Raw genomic sequence first — 6,193 nt, 5'->3', positions numbered from 1 at the left:
ATAGAAGCGGTAGCAGGACACGAATGGAGAAAGAGAGCCATAGACAGAGTCAGTTGGAAAAAGCTGGAGGAGGCCTTTACCCGTGAAGGGGTTTCAATCGACGGTACTGAAGAAAGCTAGAATAAACAACAAGCATAAGAAAAAAAATGTATAAAAATGTAAAATAATCTAAGCTGTGTATAATAATTTGTTTTTTTGTCATGATTGGAAATAAAACGAGCTTTATTATTATTATTATTAATTGTTCGTGTCTTTTGTTCTCGCACTTTACCCACGATGGAGTGACGATATTTATTCAACATGTGAGTGCGCCCCTGTTCGCCAAGCTCACGTACGACCGCTCGTAAGTTCAATGGAGGTGTTGATTAAAAATATTTCCCATGTGTGGGCGGATAAGACCCAATTGGGCTTCGTAGCAATCAGACGTCCGTGCGCCGCGACAACCGTCGCTAATCATGCGCAATTTCCGCTTATTGCAATACAGTATAATATTGACTGGTGACTTTAATTGTGGTGGTTCTTAATTGAAAAGTAAATAAATAATTAATAGGAACGTTGCATTCAAAGATTTTTACGATAAACACCGTAACAAAAAAGATTGTGATTTGTGATCACATTTTTGAAGAAGTGATTTTAAGTAATGATATACTACCATTGCCCACTCAAACTGACAGTGGGCTAGCGAAAACTCATCAATCAATTTTGATAAAACTTTGCAGTGTAAGCCACAGTTTCCTTTAAGTTTGTAGACAAACAAACACATTCACTTATTGAAATTGGCACGTGTGCTTAGAAGTCTAGATTGAATATCTAATAATAATCTCATTTAACTGGAGTCGGAAGATGTTTCTGTTAATTTCTTATCTAATTACAAACATGATTATTCAGAAATATACCCTCTAAGATCAACCCCTATTTTTTATTTATTAGTTAAGAACTTTTAACTTGACTAGGTTTATATAGAGAAAAATCACAGAAGAACCTAAAAAGTTTTCATTACGGAAAACCGAACTGATCATGTTCCATGTTGGTATGTATTAAAAAGGTACGCTAAGTAAAATCACATTAAGGAGAAACGAAGTTCGCCGTGGCAGCTAGTTGTACCTATATATAACATATATCTTACCATTTTGTCGATGTTGTCGCGAGGCAATTCAAATTAAAAGTAAATAGTTTTGAAACCCGCCAAAACGCTTAAATCTAGACAACATGGCGTCGAGCCAGTCGCTATAACGTCAACAGACTTTTTTACGAGTCATCATTCTTAAATTACAAATACACATATAATACGAAAATCATAAACTTTGTTATTATTTATGAATTTACAAAAGCTTGCCAACGCTCTGCACACTGATACATTGGTACAAGAAAAATAAATTACAAGATTTAATGTGACAACCGATTATAACAAACAACAAACACGAAGAGAAAAAACATACTAAAGGGAATTTGATTTCAAACTGTGAGGGGAGCAACTATGGATATCCAGAACAGCCCTGCGATTCTGTAACTCACTTTTCGAACTCACACAGCGGTTTTCGCATCGGCGGTCGCTCTCAAATCAGTAGTGAAGCAGTCATTTTATGATTTGGAATTCTGAAAAGGTGGGAGCTTGTAGTTTATTGTTTATCAGAACGCCAAATCATAAAATGACTGCTTCACTACTGATTTGAGAGCGACCGCCGATGCGAAAACCGCTGTGTGAGTTCGAAAAGTGAGTTACAGAATCGCAGGGCAGGTTACATAAAATAAAATAATAATAGGTTTATTATGGAATATAAGATACGGGTATCACTTATTTCCACGTCAGTAAATTTGTATCGGTAGACATCCCTACTCATCGGCAAAGAAGTAGGTGTAGACCGAGAGAAAAAGCCGGCGTAAAACACTCTTGGTACTCTTAAAATAGCAAATCATCATACAAAATGACTATGGCAAACAGCACTTATTTTAAAACAAATATCGCAAATTAATTAGAAATAGCCTGTCTAGCACTAGTCCCAGGCCCTTTATCAACTAGATAATCGTTAACTTTATAGCAAGTCTTTTTACAGAGCTTTTCATTAATAGATTTCTTAAATGTATTAAAAGGCAGAGATTAAGGCCTCTGGGGTTTTATAATACACAGAAATATGTGTCTGACATATGACTTTGTATCGCCTTATTGAGTTAATTATACCTTCTCGTTACTTATAAACATTCATTAATTATCACAAAGTAATTATGAGAACAACAAACCAAGTGGAATTCAATTTGCAGAGAACAAAAAATTTGATCCAGAAATCGATTGCACTGAATATGTTGCACTAGTGTACGACCTGGCTTCGCACCAGTTATGATAAACCAGCAAGTAGTTCTCGCCATCTTGAAGTAGCTATGTAGTAATTAACACATCTAACGCTTTGAAGTTGGACGCTAGAACACTAAGTTTTTTTTTTGTTAAATGTTTATTATCAGAATAAACATTACCTTAGTTGAATCACTAAGTTATTTTTAATTTATTCACTATTGTAGAAAATTATGTCAACATATTACTTATTAGCTATTATGGTATATGTTAGAACATATACCACCATATCGTGCCATATACCGTGCCAAATATCACTTACAATAAAATTATATCTATCGATTCCTCGTAAGAAAGATTGATCGTTCAAACATACTTAAGTTTTTAGCTTTGATCTAAATTCATTAGAAAACGTGCGCGCGCGAGCACACGAACATCGCGCAGATTCCGAGCTTTTTGCGCGCCACAACGAGATTGAAATAACCAATTGTCTTTGATCACTTTCAAGGAATTGAAATAAATATACAATGAACAAACTATTGTTGCTTTATTTAGCCCTGCATTCATCACATTATGAATAATTGTTATAATGAATAAATTCTTTTTTATTTTATTTTTGGTCACTCAAATATATTTCGTCGCTACAGTCGTACCAGTTCAACTGTTTCTTTAACGCCCGAACCCAATAATCAATCCACAATCTCAAACAATCTGAGATCAACCGATCTGAGTCGATCGATCTCTTATCTGCATCCCAATAACGAAACCCTACGAAGACAATCCATTTTTGGCGACGGATAAAATGCTCTTTGTCGTTCCATTTTACCGAGTTTTCACTCATATTTAACAATCAATGTAAACCAAATAAAGTAAATAAAACAGGACAAATTACCATTAAAATATACATGTTATGTTTAAAACATAACAAACAGTTTCTTTTAATTATTTAAAAAACTGGTGTAAGTTAAAATCTGTTAAAATAATTAACTGTTGAAATCGAGCTTTCGTCAACTATCATTTTTATTCAAAGGTCTATCCACAGACACCGATACGACCTCCCATGGATAGCTTGTATCGACAGATGGCTATTACAATCCGTCGATTGGTTATTGGCACACTTGTTACAACATTTCGATTAAGATTACTATCTCAGATGTTGGATTATGGATTGAGATAGGTTATTGGGTTCGGGCGTAATTTAATAGCTTTAAACGTAAACGGCTGGCAACGCTTGAGTAACAGAAGAAAGTGCTATTCCATCATGCACCGTGTCACAAATCAATGAAAATTATGGCAAATGCCCATGAATTGGGCTGCAAATTGCTTCTCATCCAACGTATTCTCCAGATTTGGCTCCTGTTCTCCCTGAAACTGCTCGCTGGGCAGAAATTCTGCGCTAATGAAGAGGTCGCAGAAACTGTCTATTTTGAGGCTACTATAAAAATGGTATGGAATTGTATGACCGCTATAATCGTTGTATCGCTCTCGAAGGCATTATAAAAAAATAAAAATCGCTACAACCTCTTTAGGTCTAGGCCTCAGATTTCTGAATCTGTTTCATGATCATTTTTAAATCTTAGGCAAGTAGGTGATCAGCCTCCAGTGCCTGACACGTGGACTTTTTGGGTCTAAGACATGTCGGTTTCCTTCATGCACATAGTAAGAAAGTCCATAGGTGCACAGCCGGGGATCGAACCTACGACCTCAGGTATGAGAGTCGCACGCTGAAGCCACTAGGCCAACACTGCTCTCTCTCGATGGCATTATATAAAGTCAAATTCTATCAAAGAAAAGATAAACTTTTCAGCACATCTGATACTGGCAGTGTCTAGGGCGGTAGTGTCAGTTAATAGGCTCTAGTTTGGCCCTGTTCTAATAAAACACAGCTACATACTAACGGTAAAAGGGTTTATAACGTTCAATCCTCATTCAGATGTAAACAGCAGCGTTAGATCTAGCCTTGATTAGACAGTTTTATTGAAGAACCCACTTATTGTTGATGCTACTTTTTATATCCATTTAGAGCGCCTGCGCAGCTGTGCAACGGGTTGTGCCCGTATTCGGCGCACGAGTTGTAATTCCTTTTAATCTTATTTAATTAGAACATCTTTTTCGTTTTTACTGTTAAGCGTTAATTAACTCTTTGACGTTTTTATAAATTTATAACTAAAGAGAATACTTTTGTATGAAGTGCACATTGGATTTTTTTAATAAGTAAGCAAGTTCTTATGTTTGGCAACGTACCTAGAAAAGACAAGAAGGAAAAAACTTTATTACACATATTAAAAAGGATGTTTAGTTAAATGAGTAAGTGCACTAACTATTAATAGGATTCCCTGTGTCACGGGCTAGTCCCTTACATTTACATTTACACGACATATGAATGTTTGGTACTTGGAGTAATAAATTCTACTATCAATCACATGATTGTTAAAGAACATATACATGCACCTATACATTAATATATTTTGCATATTTTGTAATAGTTTATTTGTTTTCGGCTTCATTCATTGCTGTAATAAACAAATGAATCTTATCTTATTTATTATAACAAATTATCTTGAGCAATGTTATCTTATCATACGATTTTGTACCCTGAGGTCTTTTATATGTATCTTAACTGTAGGTTAAAATTGTAAAGAAACCGCTCCCTATATTGTTTAAATATACAAAGCCTGATGGCAGATTAAATACTCAAGTTGGGATAAAAACGCCATCACCGGGGAAGGCCATCCTATACATCGCATTTCGCTCACTTCCATCCTTATCTTCTGGCAATTGACCACCCGCTGCGGTCCAAGCCGAGGTCAGAGTCTCACATTTGCGAGATCAAAAGGGCGACGTGAAAAGCTCATTCCAGCCGAGCTACGCTCACCAAAACGACCTAAGCTGAGCTTTGTCAGCCCAGGACCAACAGCAAGATTCCATTGAAAAAAACCTTAGCAATAACCCTTTCCAGTAATACGCACTTTATCGCAATTACGAAATAAAACTGTGGTTTAAAAAAAAGTCTAAGTACTTCCAGACACCCATTAAGCACTCCATTAGAATTACTCAGTTTTTAAGAAGCACTTAACTGACAGATTAATTAGCTATGTCCGAGTGGGCTATTAAAATTGTTGAACTGGAGATATGAGCTTCTGAGCTCTAGTTAACTAGCATTCGAACGATTTCCTGCAGGATGCGTACTAACCAGTTATGTGATAAATGTTGCGTTCGCACTGATTTTATTTAATATTAGTAGACTCGGCCAAGCGTTGCTGTGGCTAATATTTTTGTTATATTACGTAGTAGTAAACTATTCAAGAGCAACGGCAGGAGATCACCAATCCACCATGCTTTTTGGTGGATATGCCATTAAATTGTAGCTTATGTGAAACGTTGGTAATTATTTTGATAAGGATCAATACCTAGGTACGAATAAAGAGCCTTTTCTAGCGGTGGTATTTTAATAAAAAAAAATTAATAAAAGGACGCTTATTGTGACGTAACTATAAAAGATAGAGATATGCTATCGCGACATTTTTTATTTTTTAGATAGTGATGTGTCCTGAAAAATTGTAATACATCATTTTGTTCTCAGCGCACACGATTGAAGGTTTTTTATTTATTTTTTTACACCCTAGAATCTAAGGCTTAGATTATTCAAGTTTTAGTAAGCATCCCTAATTTTTTTGAAAATGAAACATAGCCTATGTCAAATGACTGATGTTTTGAAATCGGTCCAGTAGTTTCGGAGCCTATTCATTTCAAACAAACAAAAAATCAAATCTTTCCTCTTTATAATACATATTATATTAGTATAGATATAGACTAGCTACCACAAACGTTTCGCCTTAATACTATTTTACTAAGCCTACCTTTTATAGTAGCTTATACATACATTTTAAGTCGAATGTAGAAGTC

This window comes from Pieris napi, chromosome 23 (genome assembly GCF_905475465.1).
Source record: "Pieris napi chromosome 23, ilPieNapi1.2, whole genome shotgun sequence".
Classification (NCBI taxonomy): domain Eukaryota; kingdom Metazoa; phylum Arthropoda; class Insecta; order Lepidoptera; family Pieridae; genus Pieris; species Pieris napi.
The sequence above is the reverse complement of the archived record's forward strand: the minus strand, read 5'-3'. Positions refer to the sequence as shown.